Raw genomic sequence first — 24,108 nt, 5'->3', positions numbered from 1 at the left:
ATTCAAAAGGATATGTCAGAAGATTGGCTTGGAAAAAAATTTTAATAAATTAGGATGGAACTTAAGCTCTTGGATACAATCCATAATCAAAACTTTGGTTTTGTTATTGATTGTCTTTTTGATGATCATGTTAGTATATGCATGTTTGAAAAAACAGTTTATCAATAGGATTGCTGTCAATCATATGATTATGAGAGAAATGCCTACTAGTCCACCAAGACACAGCCCACCACCACCAAAATATGTTGAAACAAATGACATGTAAATAGTGTCAAAGTATTGAAATAATGATTTTCAACACTTTCAAAGGGGGGAAATGTTGTCGATTTGTTAAAGAGTTGAGATCAATTGATTTTATTGGTTTGATTATCTGATTTTATAGAGTTATTTTATAGAATAGAAATATAGGAAGATAAAAAAAATATGTTGAAGAAAGTTATGATTATTTAGTAAAAGTAGTTGTGAGATCCTTTATACATTTTGTACTAAGGCCAGAAGAATGGGTTGGAATCATTGTTGAAGCTTAAGTAATAATTTAGGGTTTGAAAGGTTTCTTTGTATCTAACTAGTCTTCTGTATATAGAAAGTATATTGAGATGTCAGAATGTAGGATTAATGGGAACTGGGGAGAGTCGACTGGAACAGCTTGTAGTTACCTGCCAAGAAACCGTGAACTTTAGTAAAAGGTAATTCCGGCAGGGGGAGATCGCGACCACCGACTCATATAGCACCTACCCAAATCGTACCCCAGACCCATTTCTGGACCTTTCTAAGCTTTATTGTGCAGAATCGGATATGGGAGGAGATTATGTTAATGATTTCTGGGAAATGTTATGATAATGCATGAATAATTAATGAATATGTATGAATAAGTTCTATATATGGAATCTGTTTTTGGGACCTGGCGTACGTTGATCGCGAGAGGACTCGCTCACGCACCCGGCCGTTAATAAAGAAGTGTCTGCTTATCTACATCACATTGGTGTCGATAAGTTCTTCATTCCGAGATTTCGGTAACAAGAGCAGGGGCTGAGATGCTGAAAGCATCACAGGGAGGTTGATGAGGAAGCTGAGAAAGTGCCTTCCCTCCCCAGCACGCTGCAGATGAAACCAGCATCAGCTCTCCTTTTCCCTCAGGCTTTGGGGGAGCTGTTTGTTCCTGCCTGCAGACAGAGAGCGGCTGCAGGGCAGAGCTGGGCACACAGGGGCTGTGTCGCGACGGAGGGAAGACACAGCCACTCAATATGAGTGATCAGCAGACTTCGTTTATTGTCCCTTACAGTCACCTTTTCTATCTTGTTATAATTAGCTCATACATATTACAAAAGTTAAGCTCATTATTGGTTAGTTGCCTAAATACCAAGCCCGCCCCTAGTTTCTCTTCTGTAGTTTTCTGTTCCCACCTGCAACATTCTTTTCCCACCAAAATCTTCCTGTGATTGTGTAACAACAACAGCCAAAGACAGTGTATTTTGCTTTACTTCAGATAAGCTGAGAGCGATGTGCATTTTTGTCCAGCCAGCTGGACTATGTCTATGAGACCTTTTTTCAGCTAGCCAGTTATCCACTATTCCCCCATTTTTATTTTGGGCAACATAGGCTTGGTTGACCATTTTCAATAACAGCCTTTTAACACAGGAAAATACACAGCCAACTTATAAAATCTCAATTCAGAAGTATAATTCTTAGAAATACCTGAAAAATAAAGTTAGCTTGAAGCTTTAATTTAGATGCTCTTTCTGTTCCAGTGATACAAAAAGTTTAAAAAATGCAAAGGCAATTTTAAAGTTCTGAACATGGACTAATGCAAGCTCAAAACCCAAAAAGAAACCAAACTGATGTTTGACTAGGAATATTTGCAAATATTTTAGTGGAAAATCCCTGACCACTAACAATTTTCTGTCCAAATAACAACCGCCCTTATGCAACCAACCAGTCCATACATTTTCTGAAGAATACCTCATTGATATCAAAGAATTAACAAAGGGAAAAAATTAGTTCTAAGCTATATACATTCATAAGTGGATTTTTCAATAGTTACATACAGAGTTACACACTAAGCCATAATGGCTTGTAGGTGATACACACAAGAAGAGTACGTTGCTTATCTGTCTGAGTGTCTATGCTAAATTTGACAACTATGCCACAAGCCAAGCCTACATGGGTGCTGTGTGTTATGCACGTTCCTTAACAAACAGTATCATAGACAAATTCCCAAGATCTAGTCCCCAACCTAATTATATTATTTTGTAGCCAATTAAGGAAAATAACACAAATGTGCATATCTACATGTGCACACACCTTTTAGTTCAGAACCAATCTCTGATAAAAGGCCTTAGCCTTAGGGCATCATCGAATCTCAACGAGTACAGTAATTAAAAATGCAGTCTTACTGTAAGCGTGATTTATGCTGACATTCCCTCAAATGCTACACGTGAGTATTTCTCACTCAACTGCCTCAAGTTAAAACAGTAGTATTTGTTAATATGTATTAAAAAATCATTAATTCTCTACAATAGCAGTTGACTTCCATAACACTATGGAAGCAAAAGAGGCTTAAGATGGGTTTTCTGAATACTAACAATTTATTTTAGACTGTCTAAACTCAGGTCTTGAAAGATTTCACTCTGCCAGACATAGAAACACTGTTGCACTCCAGTTGTGATATCCCTTTTCCCAAGTTGTCACATGCACATCTCGCTCAAGCAACCTTATTGTTCAAGTTTCTCTCTGCTACGTAAAAGCAGATTGCACTTGTAGATATAAAAGACAGCACCCTTACTTAGATTATTACCTTATTACCTCCTAACTCTTAGTATACCTTGTAGCTCTGATTTCATCACTTCAAAAATTCACCAGGAACAGATAAAACCACAGCATCAGACTAAACTACACCTTAACTGCTGATTCAAATAAAGGCATTCTCTTCAGATATGCCTAATGCTTACAAATAATTTTGGCTGGTTTTGATCAAAAAACTATTATTACAATAATGATCAAAAATAATGATCCCGTTTGCAAAATGCCTTTAAGCCAGCCTCCTAGTCCCAACTACTTTCCACATTCAGAATACAGCATAAATACAGAATACAGAATAAATTATCTCCATCAAGGCAAAAAGGCTTCATTTTAAACACAGAGATGTTTGCTAGTTCAAAGCAGAAACCCATTTCTTGTAGGTGACATCTGAAGCACTATTTTTTTTTTTTTTTTTTTTTTTGTGGGTTTGTAATCAAGTCCGTATTTTTCCTTGAGAAGCTTAAGCTGTTCCACTTGTTTCAGGAGTGTTTCCAACTCTGAGTTGTCGAATAGGTCCGTATTTCCCAAATATATCACACATTTCCTCCGCTGTGATTTTGTACGGCAGGGTCCGAATATAAAGGATCCGATTGACCTCTGGGGGCAGCCAGATGTTAGCTCGCTTGGCTGCTTGCATCGCCATGGCACCGATGGGAGGGGGGGGGGTGCCACCTTGGAGAGAAACCGTGGCCGGGAAGGGGCCTGCCGGGCCGTGCGCCGCCACTCGCCGCTGCCGCGGGGGTCCCGGCTGCTATCCCATACGCTAACAACCCGGGTAATGCCTTGTTACAATCTATGTCCTGCACGCTCCGCTTTTCTAAAAAGCATATGAGCGAATCATACGTCGCTTGTCTCTCCATACCTTCGTCAGCGCTGTTGCAGCCTTTGTGAGACTTCGGTGACGCGTGGCCGGCGGGACCCTCTGTAGGTGCTCCCGGGCGCGGGGAATGTGCCCTTCCGCCTCCTGCGCTGCTTTCAGGACCGGTACCCGAAACTCCGTCAAACCGTGGCTCGCAGGTTCAGCCCTCTCTAGGGTCCCTGTTCGGGCGCCATTTGTCGCGACGGAGGGAAGACACAGTCACTCAATATGAGTGATCAGCAGACTTCCTTTATTGTCCCTTACAGTCAGCTTTTATATCTTGTTATAATTAGCTCATACATATTACAAAAGTTACGCTCATTATTGGTTAGTTGCCTAAATACCAAGCCCGCCCCTAGTTTCTCTTCTGTAGTTTTCTGTTCCCACCTGCAACATTCTTTTCCCACCAAAATCTTCCTGTTCTTGTGTAACAAAAACAGCCAAAGACAGTGTATTTTGCTTTACTTCAGATAAGCTGAGAGCGATGTGCATTTTTGTCCAGCCAGCTGGACTATGTCTATGAGACCTTTTTTCAGCTAGCCAGTTATCCACAGGGCTGAGCTGGGCTCTGTGAGCGCTGGCAGGGAAGGGCCCTGGGGCCAGAGAAAGAGCTGCTGGCAGGGACAGCTGCAGGCAGCAGAGCCCTGGGCAGGGAGGGGGGAGATGCTGAGGGGAACCCTGATGCAGGGCAGATAGGGGCACCTCCTGGCCATGGTCTGCCGTGCAGGTGCCTTCCCTGAGCAACACACCTCTGCTCTCCTCTCCCACCCAGCACAGCCTTTAGACCGTTGGTTTCATGTGTTTCAACACCTCCTGGTCCAGCAGAGCAGCAGAAGGGATGAAGTGCATCTCTCCTGCTGCCACGCTGCCATTTCTCGCTGAGCAGAGCCTGAGGGTGACTGTCCTGCACTGCTGCTGTGTGGGAGGTGGTGTGCCGGGCTGGGCAAGGGGAAGGAGTTCCCGAGTGTCCCTTTGTCTCTCTCCTGGCCTTGCTCAGATGCTATTGGCATTGCAGACAGGCTCTCTGGCAATAGGGGTTTCAGCTGCAGGCTCAGGCGCAGACCTTGTGGGTCCTCCTGTGCAGACATGTCCTCTAGCATGGAGGTGTCCCAGCTTTCCCCTAACCTGTGATGCTGTGGGCAATGCAGTCTGTGAGGCTGGGGGAGGAGCTGACGCTCTGTCTCGAGCTTTCCATGATCAGGACCCTTGACTATCTACTTTCGGGTGTCGACCGAAGCTGTGCTGCTTCCAGGGCACACAGTGAGCCCTGGGTGTCCTTGGATAGCAGTGTGGTGCTGAGCCTTCGGGAAGGGATGAGGCATTTTGTTCTCTGCAGTGGATCCCTCTGCTCTCAGCAGTGCCTGGCTGCTTGTCAGGGTCACATGGCAGTGTGATCACTCTCCATCTAAGAAAGGAGCAATTGCTGGGCAGCTGGGAAGGAGAGGGATGGAGAGAGCAGAGTGCCTGCCTCTGCCCTCAGGCACAGACAGTCCCCTTGCCTCTCAGCACTCACTCTGCTCTCCCTGAGCACAGCACAAAGCCCTCCTGACCTGACACTGGCCATGGCCATTGCTCAGCACGGGCAGAGCCGATGCTGACAGGCCCTTCTGCGCTGGGAGCAGTTTGGGCTGAGCCAGGGCAAGACCAGGACTGGCCCCTGCCCCCAGGGTTCCCATGAAGCCCCTGCTGCAGAGCAGGGCTCACTGCTGGGCAGCCAGCGGGCACAGCCCCTGCTCCTCACAGCACACTCGGCCAGCACTCAGCACAGCTCCAGCCACGGCTCGGAAGGGAGCTCTCCTAGGAACGGCAGAGGGGGGGACATGGGGCACCGGGGGCGCATCTAGGAGAAACAGCTTTCACTTGGCTCACAGAAGTCTTGCCTGACTTGTCACTGTTTTTGCTTCATGAAGAGGACCCTATGGTTGGAGGCAGCAGATGTCCAACAGCAGCTCCATCACCCAGTTCCTCCTCCTGGTATTGGCAGACACGTGTGTTGCTAGGTAGGGCCTGGCGGCCGGAAGATGTCGCGCTGTACGGAAACACAGGGCCCCCCTCCAGGTAGCCAACAGCTTTTAGCTTATGATGTAAGCAGACGGAAGTGACACTGTAAACCTAGGCTATATAGTGCCGCGCCGCTCAGCAATAAACGCCATTTGCCATCCACCACATTGGTGTCTGTGAGCTGATGGACCGCGCGGCCAGGGGTTGGCCTGCCGTGCCCGTTCCTGAACCAGGTCACCGCGTGCCTGCGAAGGCAACAAGTGGTGCGGAAACCCGGGAACATTCACCTGGAATCGGGTAAACAGGCGGCCGGAGCAGGCAGGACCAGCCCGGCGGGGAGGATGCTCCCGGACCAACCAAGAGGATGGAAGCTCTTGTGAAGGTCGTATTACAGCTGCATAAGCAGTGGGGTATTGCTTGTAAGCCCAAAGATTTTACTCTCGCAGTTGCGAGACTTTTAGAGCTCGGGGTCATTGACCAGCCGGTGGATATACTCCACCCAGATGTGTGGGACAAATGCTCCCACGCTTTATGTGACGAAACGATGTCTACTGGTAGTGGGAAAAATCTGAAAGTGTGGGGGAAAGTCGTCCAGGCTCTCCAAAAAGCTAGACACGAGCAGGAGACCTGGAAAGCTGCAAGGGATTGTCTGTTAACCACCCTGCGGGTGGGAAATGGGGCGGCAACGCAAACCTTGCGCCCCCCGGTTGAGGAGGGTTCCGCCGACCCTCAAAGCCGACAGAACAGTGACGCGCCCACTCAGCGTCCAACAGACTCTTCCGTCTCCAACTCGCCCACAGGACCCTCGGCGGACTCCTTTTGGGGCAAGCTGGCTGCAGAGGCCAGGGGCGCTGAGGCGAAAGCCGAGGCCGAAACTACACGGACTGAACCACCGCCCTGTGCGCCCCAAGATGGCGCCGAGCAGCAAGGGGAAGGGCGGGGCCAGACCGCCCCCGGCGGGAGCAGGGAGGGAGCGCTAGAGTTAACAGGCGCACACAGAGGGGAGGGGGAGGAGAATGGGAAGGAAAAGAGTGATTGGCACGACCAAAAAAGGGAAAAGAGCACCAGCGAGGGGCAGAAAGCCAATCAGAATGGCCCTCCCCAAAACTGCCCTTATAAGGCAGGCGCCTCCCCAAGCGGAAGGCGGGGCGGGCAGAAAGGGAAAGAACCGCCCGATTACGCAAGGCAAGGGAGGGGCCGAAGCCCGACCACATACCACCAGCACCCGGAAGTGAGCAGTCAGTCGGGCTCTGACTCCGGCTCAGACTCTGCATGGCAGACTTGGCTGGCAAATACAGAGACCAAAATATCACCACTCACGGGGAAAGAAAGAAATAAGGGGACAGAAATTCCTCTCACAGATTGGAGAAAAATACAAATTGCATGTGCCGATTGGGCCCCATCGGACGCACTAGCATTCCCGGTCCGAGTGACGGACGGGGGACAGAGGGTCCATTCCCCCTTAAGCCCTAAGGATATACGAGCGATTGTTAAAGCAATCGCGGACAAAGGACTCAATTCTGCCATGGTCTCCACCCTCATAGATGGGGTTTTTGGGGGAGATGATTTGCTCCCGTTCGATATAAAACAGACTTGTAGGTTGATTTTTGATGGGGCAGGGATGATTGTGTTTAAACAAGAATGGGAGGAGAACTGTGCGAGGCAGTTAGCCCGAGTAACCGGAGCGGATCATCCGCTACACGGCTCCAGCCTACAGCGGTTGATGGGTACAGACCCAACAATGATTACCCCCCAAGCGCAAGCCCAGGGCCTGCGGGCCCATGAAGTTATGGCAACTACTTGTGCAGCTAGAGAGGCCATTCGCACGACCTCTAGAGTTATTGCCAAGCCATCGCCATGGTCCACAATAAAACAAAAAGAAAGTGAGAGTTTTACACAGGTTGTAGATCGCCTCCAAGCAGCAGTCGATTCCTCGGCCCTGCCCTCGGAGGCGAAAGGCCCAGTCATCGCAGACTGTTTGCGGCAACAGTCTAATCTAAAAACCAAAGAAATCCTGCAATCACTGCCACCGAGGTCAAGTCTCGCGGACATGATTAAACATGTCGTGAGCGAGGAGCACCTGGCCCCAATCCAAGTGGCTGTTCGTGCACTGGCTAGCGTGATGACATGCCTCAAATGTGGCCAACCAGGCCATGTGATGACCAATTGCCCCCAGTCGGGAGACCCGCCAGCGGCGCTCCCCCCGCAAAACCGATCTAAAGGACCGTGTTGGGCCTGCGGAAAGAGAGGGCACTTCGCGAAGGAATGCAGGCTTAAAAAGCAGGGAAACGGGAAAGGGAGGGGGCCCCCGGGCCGCACACAGCCCTCTCCCACTTGGGATGTCAGGCGGCCCCATTACACCAACCCCAGACAGGGGGGGTCACTCCCGAACCCGTTGCCCCCGAGGGAAGCAACCAACTTTATGGCCCAGCCGACGACCCCACAAACCTGGCCTCCATCCCAGGGACAGCAGGGACCACCCCTTGGGGGCGAGACCCCTGGGTGGCCCTGGCAGTAAGGTGTGACAACCCGCCAGTGGTGTGGGGGATCTGTTCCCTCCATAATACCTCGAATGACACCACCATTAGCATCGCCTTTTTAATTGACACCGGAGCAGATGTTACAGTTATCCCTGAAACGAGCTGGCCCCCACGTTGGAAATCGGAAGACGCCCCCATGGTAGGTGGAGTCGGGGGATTAACCCGAGCTCGGAAGAGTGCTCAACTGGTAGCAATCACGCTTCACACTGAAAAAGGACCGGAGAAGACCATTACCCTCTTCCCATACGTCATGTCAGGAGTCCCACCCCTGTTGGGGAGGGACGCCCTAGCCTTATTAAAAGCCAGGGTGACAAATTTACAGTAAGGGCCACTGCCGTACACCCACTCCCACCGATCAGACTGACATGGAAATCATCCGACCCAGTCTGGGTCGAGCAGTGGCCCCTGTCAAAGCCTCGAATGGATGCCCTTCTCGACTTAGTCGACCATGAACTACAACGAGGTCATATAGAGCCTTCCACTAGTCCATGGAACACCCCAGTTTTTGTAATACCCAAACGAGCAGGCGAGGGATTTCGTCTCCTCCATGACCTGCGTGACGTAAACAAAAAAATCCAGCCAATGGGTCCTGTTCAAACATTGTTGCCCATGAACTCTATGATACCGGAAGGACAACCTTGTGCTGTCCTTGATATTAAAGACTGCTTTTTCTCGATACCTCTGCATGAGGAGGACAAGGAGCGGTTTGCTTTTTCCGTTGTATTTCCGATCTCAGTCCAACAGCTGGAAGCGACAGCTGTTGTGTTGGCGTGCGGACTGTTCCCGACATACATCTCAACATAGTAACTGATTCAATGTTCGTGGCCAAGCTTTGCTTAGCCATGTCAGGGCCCGGCGTGTCAACATCCGCAACAGCTCTGATGCTAGAAGAAGCGCTTTTTTTCCCGAAAGGGCACTATATCAGTCATCCACATCAACAGCCATAACCCAATCAAAGGGTTCTTCCAAATCGGCAACGACAAAGCAGATGCCGCTGTAAAAGGGTTGTGGACACTAAGAGATGCCCGCCAATTACATGAGTCCCTCCACATCGGAGCTAAAGCGCTAGCAAAGAGATGTGGGATTTCGGCCACTGACGCGAAACATATAGTAGCTACATGTCCCCACTGTCAAAAAGCACCATTGTGGTCTAGTGGAATCAACCCCAGAGGTCTTAAAGCCTCTGAGGTGTGGCAGATGGATTTTACGCTCTGTCAGTTACTAAAACCTCGAGCATGGCTAGCAGTAACTGTAGACACATATAGCGGGGTGATTGTAGCTACACAACACCTTAAGACCGACGCTAAAGCAACCATCCAACATTGGTTGACAACCATGGCGTGGGTTGGTGTCCCTAATCAGATCAAAACAGACAATGGTCCGAATTTTGTGTCTAAAGCAGTCCAGGCATTCGCTCTGAAATGGGGTATTACTCTAATACACGGCATCCCATGTAACAGCACAGGACAAGCCATAGTCGAACGGGCAAATCAAACTCTGAAATCTAAATTAGAGGTATTAGCAAAACCAGAAGGTTTTACCAACGCCATTCCCTCAGGGGACCAGGCACGCTTACTACGGACTGCCCTATTAGCACTAAACCAGTTCCCCAGGGGAGACGAGGTGAATAGCCCTGCCCAGAAGCACTGGGCCACTCGAGCGCTAGAAGAAGGCCCGTCGGTCATGATCAGAAATGAGCTAGGAGGGTGGGAACAAGGGTGGAAATTAGTTCTGACAGGGCGAGGGTATGCTGCGGTCAGAAAAGACAACAGAATTAAGTGGTGTCCACTTAAGTCTATCAAAGCAGACCTTCAGAATAAAACTAATGAAAACTGTGAGTTTTTGTTTGCAGGACCAGATCATCGGACACCCCCGTGTCCCGTACATCCCACCGACGAGAGAAAATGACAAGTCGACAACTGTCCTGACTAAACTTGGGAATCCTGCACCACCCAGATTCGGATAACGACCAAATAGCCTCCAAAAAGGGGGAATGCGATGCCTTTGTATGAACTTGATTCTAGGACTTGTCATTGCAGGAAAGACAGAATCAGATTATAATCACCATCAGCCATTCAAGTGGGTCCTACGGGACCCCATAAGCAGTCGAGTGATAAAGGAGAATATAACAGCGGGTACCCCAACTTTTACGTTTACAGTCAATGATTTATTTCCCGGACTGGGAAAATATAGATCTAAAGTGCCATGGGGGACGTATTGGTGCCCCAGTTCAAACTCAGGAAAAAGTTATTGTAACTATCCAGGATATTATTTTTGTGGATATTGGGGATGTGAGACCATTGTAACGAGTGATAGATGGAAACCAGAAAGAGAGGACGAATTTCTGCGCGTAATGTGGGGGCCAGATAGGTGTGACCCTCCAAAATTTGGGCCTAGTGGCTATTATCTTCAATCGTCGATCAAAAAAAGTACCTGTACACATTTAAATTTGAGAATTCAAAACCCAGCTGACATGGGCTGGGCAGTGGGGAGAATGTGGTCAGTATTTATACACTCCGACAATACAGACCCGGGGGTAGTGATACAAATTATCAGGATTGTGCTACAAGCACCCCAAGCAATTGGCCCTAACCCGGTTCTTAACCCACAGACACCTATATATAATACTGAAAACAATATTAAAGATGCGACCCCGAACAACACCGAAGCTCTGAATACCTTAGAATTTGACCTGCCTCCTCTACGGAGGCTGATGAATGTAACGTATCAGATACTGAACTCTACTAATCCCGCCATGACAACAAACTGTTGGCTTTGTTATGACATAAGGCCCCCTCTTTATGAGGCAGTAGGTATACCCTATGAACCGGAACTCGTTAGGGGGCCCAACCCCATACATTGTGTGTGGAGCTCCGAGGACAACCCAGGAGTCACGATGCAACATGTATCAGGGCGGGGTAGATGTGTCGGCGAAATACCCCTTGAAAAAAGGCCTCTGTGTTTGAACGAGTCCACATCAGAAGAGCTATCGAAAGCTGATTGGCTAGTTCCTGTCAAAAACACCAAATGGATATGTTCAAAATCCGGAATTACCCCATGTGTATCTCTTAAACTGCTCAAAGGAAACCATGAATTTTGTATACAGGTAAGGATTATTCTGAGAATCGTATACCATCCTGAGGAATACGTATATACTCATCAAACCCTTCCAGCTTCGCATCATATCCAAAAGCGAGAACCCGTCACCGCTCTGACTATAGCTACCTTGCTAGCCATAGGGGCCGCAGGGGCAGGAACAGGTATAGCCTCGTTAGTCGAACAGAACCAGAAGTTCCAGTCCCTCAGAATTGCAGTGGATGAGGATCTGGCTCGCATTGAACAATCGATCAGCGCTTTGGAAAAGTCACTGAGGTCGTTGTCCGAAGTAGTTTTACAAAATCGTAGAGGATTGGATCTCATGTTTTTACAACAAGGCGGGTTATGTGCGGCATCAGGAGAAGAATGTTGTGTGTACGCAGATCACACTGGGGTTGTCAGAGATACAATGGCCCAACTTAGAGAAAGGCTAGAAAAAAGAAAGAGAGACAGGGAAACCCAACAAGGGTGGCTTGAATCGTGGTTTACCCGTTCACCGTGGTTAAGCACCCTGATATCTACCTTGGCAGGGCCGATTGCAGTGATCATCATGGCGCTGATCTTTGGACCCTGTATACTGAATAAGCTCGTGTCATTTGTCAAGAGCCACCTAGAGAAAGTCGACATTATGCTGGTAGAACGCCATCAACTGCTTTAACTTTTAAGTCCCATTTGGTATTACCCTTAGCTACCTCTAGCTTACCCTAATTCATACCTTGGTATTATCAATTACCCCTTACCTTCCACCTGACCACTGTGCCTTATGTTTTTTAGTCAAGTTGATACAATATTCTTTTAATATTTTTACAAACCATAGAATATAAATTAAATTAAGATTTTGATTGTTATATTTTAGCTGATTCAATTATCCATAGGGAGGGGGGAAATGTAGGTAGTTAGGGCTTGGCGGTCGGAAGATGTCGCGCTGTACGGAAATATAGAGCCCCTCTCTGGATAGCCAATAGCGTTTAGCTTATGACGTAAGCAGACGGAAGGGACGTTGTAAACCCAAGCTCTATAATGCCGCGCCACTTATCAATAAACACCATTTTGCCATCCACCACATTGGTGTCTGCGTGCTGATGGACCGAGCGGCCTGGGGTTGGCCGCCGTGCCGTTCCTGAACCAGGTCACCGCGCGCCTGCGAAGGCAACAGGGGAATTGAGAGGATGTTAAAAGCCTTGAAAGGGCAAGTTCTAAATGTACCATGACTGGGAAAACAAAAAGCAGAGTGAAGAAGCATGAGTTATGCCTGAAGAAGTATCTTCACGTACCCCCAAAGACCTTTCCCAGGGCTGACAAAGCCCAGGGGATTACTGGCAAATAGACTTTTTCCAAGTTACTGCAGCAAATTGGGTATCAGTATCTTTTAGTCATGACAGATGCTTTTTCAGGCTGGCTGGAAGCTTTCCCTTGCCGCACCAATAAGAAGTATCATTAGTGTAAGTTCAGAGATAATACTGAGATTTGGGGTACCCATAGGACTTTCTTTGGGTGTTGGGGTCCACACTTGGTAGTAGAAGCCCTTCACCTTTTAGCTAAACTAGGAAGGGTAAAATGGGATCTCCACACTCCATGGAGACCTCAATCAAGCAGGAAAGTAGAAAGAATGAAGCTAAGCCTGAAAAGACAGATGAGTAAAATTTGCCAAGAACCTCAGAGAGAGCAGTCAGATGCTTTTCCCTCAGCATTGCTACAGATACAGGATCCAGCGTAAATGGAAGGAGAGAGTTATTCCTTTGGAAAGGATACATGGTAAACCTTGCCAGGTGACAGAAATGGGAGTGAATCCCAAAATAATAGAAGGGAAACATGGCTTAAAAGAGTATGTTCAGTCTCTAGGAAAGGTCCTGTCCTCTCTCCAGAGGTACGTCACTGTGAGCGCAGATCTGTCCCTGGACGTGCCTGTACATCACTACTAACCCGGAGATTGCGTGTATCTTAGAACGTGGATGGATGAACCGTTGAAGAGAAGTGAAAGGACCTTTCCAGATTTTGCTCAGCACCTACGCTGCTGTCAAGCCTGAAGGAGTCACTCCATGGACGTGCCATAGCAGGGTTTAAGCAGCCACATCACCAGAATGGACTGTCAAGCAAGAAAAACCTTTATGCTTGAAACTACCTCCAGAATCATGAAGTTCTAGGTTCAGGATCTTGCATTATTGCCAGACAGCATATAAGTGAATGAGTGAAATGCGACCCCAGATAAGACTGGGCTGTCTACAGGGAAGCTGGAGTCTGCTACTTGCCTCTCCTTTGTAGATATATGTTGAAACATGTTTTACAGATGTATAGAATTTGGCCTGTGATGTGGTATGCTAAATCCTCAGCTTGGGTGGGATCAGGAGGAGTCATGGACATGGAATACTCATTTGAAAATGGTGGAAGGATCGATGAATGTTTTTAAGAAGAGTGATTGTTGGGTTTGTACCCATTTCCCTGAATGTCCTCATGCAGGAATGCCTGTAGCTGGTATCCCCATCCCATTTGGGACTAGTGGGCATAACTTGTGGCTAAGACCAAAATACACTCATTGGAACGAGACTGACCTCCAGACCTGGGCAATACTGAATCCACACTCAGTGTGAAGTGTGTTACTAAAATGAAGCCAAGACACACCAAAATGGAACTCTGCTCTTTGTGGGGCCCTACCCACATTGTGATTGCTCAATGCAATTCATGAAGCTGTCAGAACTAACTAGCAGTAGGTACTGGAACGTTCCACTGGGCACTGGGTGGTGCTGGATATGTGCCAGTGCAGCACAAAAAGCGTTACCACCAAGATGGTTGGGTAGATGTACACGGGGAGGGATTTTTCCTGATATGACTGACTGAGACACTGGACAACAGTTGGTGGCGAACAACTTACCTGCGGAGACACAGGCAGAATCAACCACCCCTTACAGAGAGACCCACTGGGTTTCACTCTTCTGCTGGGTGGTTTATTCCTTGGCGAGGGGCTGCTGAACTGGGGAAGGCAGTGATAAAGAGATCCACAGGAGTGGAAGAGATGACCAAGGACACTGCAGGTGCCATAAAAGTTTTGCAGGAAGACCTTTCAGAAACAGCTCCTATAGCTGTGCAAAACAGAATGGCACTAGTTATAAAGTTGGCATCTCAAGGTGGAGTCTCTACTATTGTTAATACCATTTGTGAGCATGTAGATGAATGTGGAAGAATTTCTACTGACTTCCAAGAGATTTGGAAATGACATAATGTTTTGCATGAGATCCAGAAGGTCAACACCTCATATGGATTTCTGACTTACATCTATGGATTAAGAAGTTAACTTTCACATACCTTCCTCCTCTTACTCTTTGGTCATACCTGTCCCTCTCACCTACCTAGTTTCTGCTTTGAGCTTCATGGAGTTAAAGTTTGACTGCCTTTCAGTAATCTCCCTAATACTCCCTATAGGCAACACTTCAGCAGTGGTGATGATAGACCTCATGTGGATCTGCTTGAACCTACCATAAATCAGATGAGAAGTCTAATTTATTATTTATTAGATAGTATTATTTTTCCCCTAGTTTAAAAAAAAAAAAAAAACAAAACAAAAACAAACATGTTCTATTCCTATTTGCCCCCAGGTCTCTATGGGAAGCAGGAAGTAATTGCTGCAAAGACCCTGCAATGTTCATCTGCAGAGTTGGTTAGAGAAGTCTGATGTCAAGTGATGTAAGTGCCATGGGGTGAGGAAAGATATCACGGGGCTGGAGAGGTAAGGAGCAAGGCTGCCCACACAGTGTTTAGCTCCAGGGACTGCTTTTCCTACCTGTCTGCACCTCCTCAGAGGACACTCTGCATTAATAGTAATTGGACAAGTCTTCTGTCTTCATCAAAGTGCTCATTGCCTGCCTTCTTCTTTCACTGTACGGCTGAAACTTATCTCATCTAGTGTAGGAGCCAAACTTGAAGACCAGATGTCCCTGATGGAAGAGACAGGGCTCAAAAGGGCTTTCTGCCTCGTCATGAGCCCAGGGTGTCTGTGGTGCTGTGGACTTCAGGTGTTCAGAGGAGACTGAAGAAACCTCTCAAGAACACCAAGTCAGGAGCAAAGCCCACAGCCCCTGGAAGCGTTAATGGGCCCCGCTGAGGGCCATGGCTGAGAAAGCCTCCCCATGGCCTTGTTAGAGCCCATCCTTGGAGGCTGTGAGTGCAGGAAGGCAAAGGCGCTGTGCAGGCAGCTCTGCTGCTGAGCAAAGCCTTGGCTTGCTTGATGAAGCAGAAAGGCCAAGCCGTGACCTGCAGCCTGTGGGGAGGTCGGTGCTGTCCCTCACACAGGGCTCAGGGCTCTTCCTGGGGACCATGGAAGGTGGGCATCCAATGCCCAGTGAAGGACAGCAATGGCACAGCAACTTCCAGCTTCCCCATGGGGCTGCAAGGAGGCAACGATGCCCCCGTGCCGTGAGGACATCATGTCTTGTCATGGCCCTCAGAGGCAGAGACAGCTGCCACAGCCAAGGGGACACAGACCTGGGTTCTACTGGTGCCTTCCAGCCTTGCCAGTGCCCTCTGCCATCCCCACCATAGGCTGTCCTGCATGGTTGGAGCCCTGCCCCTGTTTCCCTGCAGCCTGTAGGCACCATCTCGCTGCCCTGCCTTGCTCTCACCCCAACATTGCCATACCTTCGCTGAGGTACCTCCACTCTCACCGGCTGTTCCTTGAAACACAAACCATGGGCTGATCCAGGCTCCCTCTGGCTGAGTCCTCGCACCGCAGCAGGACCCCTGGAGTGACAGTTCTTCCTCCCGACAGCCACTCTCCATTTGCAACATTACACTTTGTGAAATCTTTTCCTCTCTCCTCTTTTTTTCCACTACGCAGGAAAACTTTACCACCTCAGGAACTACCCTCCAAACCTAACTCAATAGCTATTTTTGGTGGTCTTTCCCCTCAAAAAAGTGAAGTCACCTCCACATGGTCTTCTAAACCACATGGCTGCTGCTGGCCTTTCAGCTTCTCCCAGAGACGTGACCAAGCCACATGCCTGCTGCTGTCCTGTCATGTCCACAGGCAAAATGGACATGACAGCCTGTACCCCAGCCCTTTTCCTGGAGAGGTCCTGTGCTGTAGCTTGGCAAAAGGACTTTCCCAGCCACGTTCCTGTTGCTGGCCTATCACCTCCAGAGACAGGACTGACCTCACAGGTCCCTTCACAGCCAGGCACGTCCTCCTGCATGAGGAGTTCCTGAGAATCAGCTGTCCTCCTCATAACACACCCCTCCGTCACCCTCATTCTAACCCATGACCTGGCCACAGAAAAGCAGCCTTGTCTCATTCAGATTTCTCAAATGCATTTCCCACAAGCCATTTGTGTGGGGAAATATTCTTCACATGAACTTCCGTAGTTGTGTTGACATTTTTTATATATGCTTTTATAGCTGTATGGCTTTTTTTTCCCAGGTTGGACTGACCTCTGGAGATCATTGTATCCAGCCCGCCAACTGAAGTAGGGTGAGCTAGAGCAGCTTGCTCAGCAACGTGTCTCGGTAGGCTTGCAATAAATCACAGAAGCATAAGAGCAGACAATCATTTAGGTTGGAAAAGACCTTAAAGGCCATCAAATTCAACCATTACCTCAGGGCAGCCAATTCCATCACTGAATCATGTCCCGAAGCACTGTGTCCATGTATTTCTGAAACATCTCCAGGGCTGGTGATTCTCCCAGCTCCCTGGGCAGCCTGTTCCAATGCTTGACCATCCTTGCAGTGAAGATGTTTTTCCTCATACGCAATCTAAACCTCTCCTGGTATAACTAGAGGCTATTTCCTCTTGTCCTGTCACTTGTTATGTGGCAGAAGAGACCTACCCCCACTCATCTACAACCTCCTTTCAGGTAACTCTAGAGAGCAGTAAGATCCCTCCTGAGTCTCCTCTTCTCCAGAGTAAAACCTCTTTTCCAAAGAAAACCGTCTTTTCAGACACTCTTCAACAGACCAGGCCTCCAAACCCTTCACCACCTTTGCTGCCCTTCTAGGACATGATCCTCAGCTTTTCTCTTGCAGTGAGGGGCCCAAAATGGAAACACAGTGTTCAAGGTGTGGCTTCACCAGTGCTGAGTACAGGGGGTCCATCACTGCCCTGGTCCTGCTGGCCACACTGTTTCTCATACCAGACAGGATGCTATTGGCCTTCTCGGCCTCCCCGGCACACTGACGGCTCATGCTCAACCATCTGTCAACCTGCACCCTCAGGGTGCTTCCCCAGCAGGCAGCCTTCCAGCCACTCTGGCCCAAGCCTGTAGCCTTGTGTGGGGCTGTTGTGACCCACGTACAGAACTGGCACTTCTCCTGGTTGAACTTCATAAAATTGGACTCATCCAAATGATCCAACCTGTGCAGATCCCTCTGCAGAGCTTTCCTGCCCTCAAGGACATCAGCACTGCTAACCAATTTTGCGTTGTATGCAAACTCACCGAGGGTGCACTCAATCCAGATCGTTGATAAAGTTCTGAAGCAGGACTGGCCCCAGCACTGAGCCCTGGGGAACGCCACTCCTTATGGGCCATCGTCACCTGGATGTCACTCCATTTACTCCCCCTCTTGGGGCTTGGCTGTCCAGCCAGCTCTAACCCAGCGTGGAGGACACCCACCGAAGCCATGAGCAGCCAGTTTCTCCAGGAGAATGCAGTGGGAGGTGGAGCCAAAAGGCTTTCCTAAGGTCCAGGTAGACAGCATCCACAGCCTTTCCCTCATCCACTGGGCAGGTCACCTTGTCCCAGCAGGAGATCAGGTTCATCAGGCAGGACCTGCCTTTCACAAACCCATGCAGGCTGGTCCTGACCTCCTGGTTTTCCTGCGGCTCCTGTGTCATGGCGCTCAGGATGATCAGCTCCACAACCTTCCCTGGCACTAAGATCAGGTTGACAGGCCTGTAGTTATCCCGATCCTCCCTCCTACCCTTCTTGTAGGTGGGCACCACTTGACTAACAATCAGCCTTCTTGGGCCTCCCCAGTTAGCCAGCACTGTTGAAAGTCATCGCTGTGCTGAGGCAATAGAGAAACAGACCAATGATTTTCAAAGTGTCCCTGCATCACGGGATGTCCATGGTCAAGGACACAATCAAAAGCACCTTGTCCTTTCTGGGTATGAGGTTCACCGGAACCACATGTCCTCTGGGGCTGCAGAGGCATCACTGGCAGCAATGCCTTCTCCTGCAGCACTGCACAGTCCAGCCCTGCATGTCTCTGGTCCCAGGGACAGCATGGATTGCTCTCCTTAGGGACATCTCATTTCACCTTCACAGTGACCTCTGCCCACCACCCCAGCATGCGCTGCAGCCAAACATTTTGCTGGCGTGTGACCTTGGACACTTGGTACCCATTATTATTTTTGTTGTTACATGTCTGAGCTTGGCCCTGGTGACACAGGTGTGGTTCAGGGTAACTCTGCTCTGAAATAACCTAAATCAGGGAGAGGAAGGGGAAATGTCTTATTTAAGCAGCGTGAGGAAGCCTTAGGATCAATAACCTCACATCTTCTTGGGAAATTGAGAGATCCTGTGGATTGACACGGCCAGGGTTTGGAAGTGGTTTGGAGGTGTTTGTAGGGCTGGCAGAGGTGAGAAGAGACCAACAGCTGACTCCATGGCCATAACAGCCACTTTCATTTGACTCCAAAATGGACCAGCCCCTGCCCAAACCTGAGCCAAGAAGCAATTCTAGTGGCACCTCTGTGATACCCTATGGCAGAAAGGACAAAACACAACGGGAGAGGAGTGAGAATTATGTGAGAGAACAACCTTATAGACATCAAGGTGAGTGAAGAAGGAGGGGAGCAGCGAGACAGAGGCTTGGTGGGATCCTGCAAGCCAGTGGTCAAGTAACCACCCGCCGACAGTCACAGGGCAGCACAGTGACAATGCTCCTTTAGGTGTCTGCAGGTTCTTTGCATCGGCATTCTAGCACAGCTGCCAGATGGGCCATCAGCTGTGATGCTCCCCTGGATCTGAAACCCTGCATCATTCGTGTCCACCTTGGTTCTAGGAGCAAAGAAACGGTGGAGTCTCATCTCCCAGGGGGAGTGAGGCAGGAGAGCAGCAGAGTGCAGGCCCCAGGTCACACACTGGCAGGCTGTGGCCTGTGCAGAAGGAGGGAACGCTCCTTCGGGTGCCCTGGAATTGCCGCACAAGCATAAACTCCATTTTCAATGTTGGACCTGTTGGAGGCTGCTGTCCTTGCCGAGCAGCTGTGCTGAGCTCTGCCACCTGCCCTGGCACTTGGTTCCCTCAGTGTCACAGTTCTGTCTGCAACAGGACGGGCTCCAGCTGCCTCTGCGTGGGCCCCTGGCTGAGGGCACTGCTGCACATCTGGGCTGAAGCCCCCCAGCTGTGGCACCAGCCCAGCTCTGCCTGGCCATAAGGCAACCTGGTACCAAGTGTCCCCGAGCCCGTGGGTGCAAAGGCTTTGCTTCAGAGCAGAGACATGGCCTGGGCAAAGGAGAGCTGAGTCTTGAGCCCTCGGACTGTGCAATGAAGTGCTGCAATGGGCTCTGCAGGGCTGACTGAAGCACTGAGGACATCCTCCCTGCCCTGCCTGCAGAACCACCAGACACACACGTACACACACGCTCCTTTAGGAGTACTTGGATCGTTTGCTGCAGTCTTCCTGGTGTCCTGTCTAGGAATGGGTTAACAAAAGTTGATACTCATGCAGAAAACTTTTTCTAGTAAGGGAATTGCCAGTGCTGGAAATAAGTGTGTCCCCCCAGGTGAGGCAAGGCCCATGAGGGATTGCCTCATCCTGCTGCCCAGCAGGTTCCCCTGCAGCCCCAGGGACAGCTGGAGGGAGCCCAGAGGGGCAGAGGAGGGAGGCAGGGAGAGCTCAAAAGCAGACCTTGGTGGGAGGCTGCTGAGAGCTCCCTGCTGGAGAAATCTGCAGAGCCCTTGAGCGGGTAAGTGTGTGGCTGCAGGGCAATGCCTCTGCAGTTGCTAGCCGGGTCTGCAGCAGCTGGGGCACCCCCAGCCTGTGGGACCGTGTGGGAGCCTTTTGCTGTGGAGGAGGCCAGTGTGCTGCAGAGCAGGGCTTCCCTGCTGCAGCGTGGGAGGGCCAGGGCATGTGGGCTGCCTTGTGCCAGGGCCGGCTGCAGGGCTGTGAAGGTGGCTGTGCAGGCAGGGGTGCCCAGGGCTGTCCTTGCCAGCAGGGTCCCTGCAGCCGCGGGGGCTGTGTGCTGGGGCAGGGGCTCTGCCGCCTGCCAGGGGCAGCTCTCAGCCTGCCGGGGAGCTCCTGTGCTGCCTCGGGCAAAAGGTGGCGTGGAGGGAGCGACCCCCAGCAGGACAAGGTCTCAGTGATTTTGTGTTGGTGCTGCATATATCAGAGCTGTTCACATCTCCAGGTCATTTCCAAGGGGACTTTCCATGAGCACGTTCATGGCAGGGGTTCACTGCTTGGCTCTGTGCTTGCCTGAATCTCTGCTGCCACTTTTCTGTGGCTCCGCTTGGTGGCAATGGAAACTCAGCTGTGCAGGTCAGAGCAGGGGCTGAGATGCTGAAAGCATCACAGGGAGGTTGATGAGGAAGCTGAGCAAGTGCCTTCCCTCCCCAGCACGCTGCAGATGAAACCAGCATCAGCTCTCCTTTTCCCTCAGGCTTTGGGGGAGCTGTTTGTTCCTGCCTGCAGACAGAGAGCGGCTGCAGGGCAGAGCTGGGCACACAGGGGCTGAGCTGGGCTCTGTGAGCGCTGGCAGGGAAGAGCCCTGGGGCCAGAGAAAGAGCTGCTGGCAGGGACAGCTGCAGGCAGCAGAGCCCTGGGCAGGGAGGGGGGAGATGCTGAGGGGAACCCTGATGCAGGGCAGATAGGGGCACCTCCTGGCCATGGTCTGCCGTGCAGGTGCCTTCCCTGAGCAACACACCTCTGCTCTCCTCTCCCACCCAGCACAGCCTTTAGACCGTTGGTTTCATGTGTTTCAACACCTCCTGGTCCAGCAGAGCAGCAGAAGGGATGAAGTGCATCTCTCCTGCTGCCACGCTGCCATTTCTCGCTGAGCAGAGCCTGAGGGTGACTGTCCTGCACTGCTGCTGTGTGGGAGGTGGTGTGCCGGGCTGGGCAAGGGGAAGGAGTTCCCGAGTGTCCCTTTGTCTCTCTCCTGGCCTTGCTCAGATGCTATTGGCATTGCAGACAGGCTCTCTGGCAATAGGGGTTTCAGCTGCCGGCTCAGGGGCAGACCTTGTGGGTCCTCCTGTGCAGACATGTCCTCTAGCATGGAGGTGTCCCAGCTTTCCCCTAACCTGTGATGCTGTGGGCAATGCAGTCTGTGAGGCTGGGGGAGGAGCTGACGCTCTGTCTCGAGCTTTCCATGATCAGGACCCTTGACTATCTACTTTGGGTGTCCACCCAAGGTCTGTGCTGCTTCCAGGGCACACAGTGAGCCCTGGGTGTCCTTGGATAGCAGTGTGGTGCTGAGCCTTCGGGAAGGGATGAGGCATTTTGTTCTCTGCAGTGGATCCCTCTGCTCTCAGCAGTGCCTGGCTGCTTGTCAGGGTCACATGGCAGTGTGATCACTCTCCATCTAAGAAAGGAGCAATTGCCGGGCAGCTGGGAAGGAGAGGGATGGAGAGAGCAGAGTGCCTGCCTCTGCCCTCAGGCACAGACAGTCCCCTTGCCTCTCAGCACTCACTCTGCTCTCCCTGAGCACAGCACAAAGCCCTCCTGACCTGACTCTGGCCATGGCCGTTGCTCAGCACGGGCAGAGCCGATGCTGACAGGCCCTTCTGCGCTGGGAGCAGTTTGGGCTGAGCCAGGGCAAGGCCAGGACTGGCCCCTGCCCCCAGGGTTCCCATGAAGCCCCTGCTGCAGAGCAGGGCTCACTGCTGGGCAGCCAGCGGGCACAGCCCCTGCTCCTCACAGCACACTCGGCCAGCACTCAGCACAGCTCCAGCCACGGCTCGGAAGGGAGCTCTCCTAGGAACGGCAGAGGGGGGGACATGGGGCACCGGGGGCGCATCTAGGAGAAACAGCTTTCACTTGGCTCACAGAAGTCTTTCCTGACTTGTCACTATGTTTGCTTCATGAAGAGGACCCTATGGTTGGAGGCAGCAGATGTCCAACAGCAGCTCCATCACCCAGTTCCTCCTCCTGGTATTGGCAGACACGTGTGTTGCTAGGTAGGGCCTGGCGGCCGGAAGATCTCGCGCTGTACGGAAACACAGGGCCCCCCTCCAGGTAGCCAACAGCTTGTAGCTTATGATGTAAGCAGACGGAAGTGACACTGTAAACCTAGGCTATATAGTGCCGCGCCGCTCAGCAATGAACGCCATTTGCCATCCACCACATTGGTGTCTGTGAGCTGATGGACCGCGCGGCCAGGGATTGGCTGCCGTGCCGTTCCTGAACCAGGTCACCGCGTGCCTGCGAAGGCAACAAGTGGTGCCGAAACCCGGGAACATTCACCTGGAATCGGGTAAACGGCGGCCGGAGCGGCAGGACCAGCCCGGCGGGGAGGATGCTCCCGGACCAACCAAGAGGATGGAAGCTCTTGTGAAGGTCGTATTACAGCTGCATAAGCAGTGGGGTATTGCTTGTAAGCCCAAAGATTTTACTCTCGCAGTTGCGAGACTTTTAGAGCTCGGGGTCATTGACCAGCCGGTGGATATACTCCACCCAGATGTGTGGGACAAATGCTCCCACGCTTTATGTGACGAAACGATGTCTACTGGTAATGGGAAAAATCTGAAAGCGTGGGGGAAAGTCGTCCAGGCTCTCCAAAAAGCTAGACACGAGCAGGAGACCTGGAAAGCTGCCAGGGATTGTCTGTTAACCACCCCGTGGGTGGGAATTGGGGCGGCTACGCAAACCTCACGCCCCCCGGTTGAGGAGGGTTCCGCCGACCCTCAAAGCCGACAGAACAGTGACGCGCCCACTCAGCGTCCAACAGACTCTTCCGTCTCCAACTCGCCCACAGGACCCTCGGCAGACTCCTTTTGGGGCAAGCTGGCTGCAGAGGCCAGGGGCGCTGAGGCGAAAGCCGAGGCCGAAACTACACGGACTGAACCACCGCCCTGTGCGCCCCAAGATGGCGCCGAGCAGCAAGGGGAAGGGCGGGGCCAGACCGCCCCCGGCGGGAGCAGGGAGGGAGCGCTAGAGTTAACAGGCGCACACAGAGGGGAGGGGGAGGGGAATGGGAAGGAAAAGAGTGATTGGCACGACCAAAAAAGGGAAAAGAGCACCAGCGAGGGGCAGAAAGCCAATCAGAATGACCCTCCCCAAAACTGCCCTTATAAGGCAGGCGCCTCCCCAAGCGGAAGGCGGGGCGGGCAGAAAGGGAAAGAACCGCCCGATTACGCAAGGCAAGGGAGGGGCCGAAGCCCGACCACATACCACCAGCACCCGGAAGTGAGCAGTCAGTCGGGCTCTGACTCCGGCTCAGACTCTGCATGGCAGACTTGGCTGGCAAATACAGAGACCAAAATATCACCACTCACGGGGAAAGAAAGAAATAAGGGGACAGAAATTCCTCTCACAGATTGGAGAAAAATACAAATTGCATGTGCCGATTGGGCCCCATCGGACGCACTAGCATTCCCGGTCCGAGTGACGGACGGGGGACAGAGGGTCCATTCCCCCTTAAGCCCTAAGGATATACAAGCGATTGTTAAAGCAATCGCGGACAAAGGACTCAATTCTGCCATGGTCTCCACCCTCATAGATGGGGTTTTTGGGGGAGATGATTTGCTCCCGTTCGATATAAAACAGACTTGTAGGTTGATTTTTGATGGGGCAGGGATGATTGTGTTTAAACAAGAATGGGAGGAGAACTGTGCGAGGCAGTTAGCCCGAGTAACCGGAGCGGATCATCCGCTACACGGCTCCAGC

At 51.0% G+C, this 24,108-nt stretch overlaps 1 long non-coding RNA gene across 1 annotated transcript; it reads right to left on the bottom strand.

Moving 5' to 3' along the window:
* Positions 1 to 5,649: 5,649 nt before the first annotated feature.
* On the bottom strand, positions 5,650 to 23,197 carry LOC121082246. The gene is made up of 3 exons (XR_005825949.1): positions 22,389 to 23,197; positions 19,865 to 19,870; positions 5,650 to 5,665 (listed from the first exon to the last, which is right to left on the bottom strand). It is a non-coding gene; the product is annotated as an uncharacterized LOC121082246 (long non-coding RNA).
* Positions 23,198 to 24,108: the final 911 nt, after the last annotated feature.

Source organism: Falco naumanni, unplaced genomic scaffold, assembly GCF_017639655.2.
Source record: "Falco naumanni isolate bFalNau1 unplaced genomic scaffold, bFalNau1.pat scaffold_46_arrow_pat_ctg1, whole genome shotgun sequence".
NCBI lineage: Eukaryota > Metazoa > Chordata > Aves > Falconiformes > Falconidae > Falco > Falco naumanni.
This window is presented reverse-complemented; position numbering and strand designations above follow the sequence as displayed.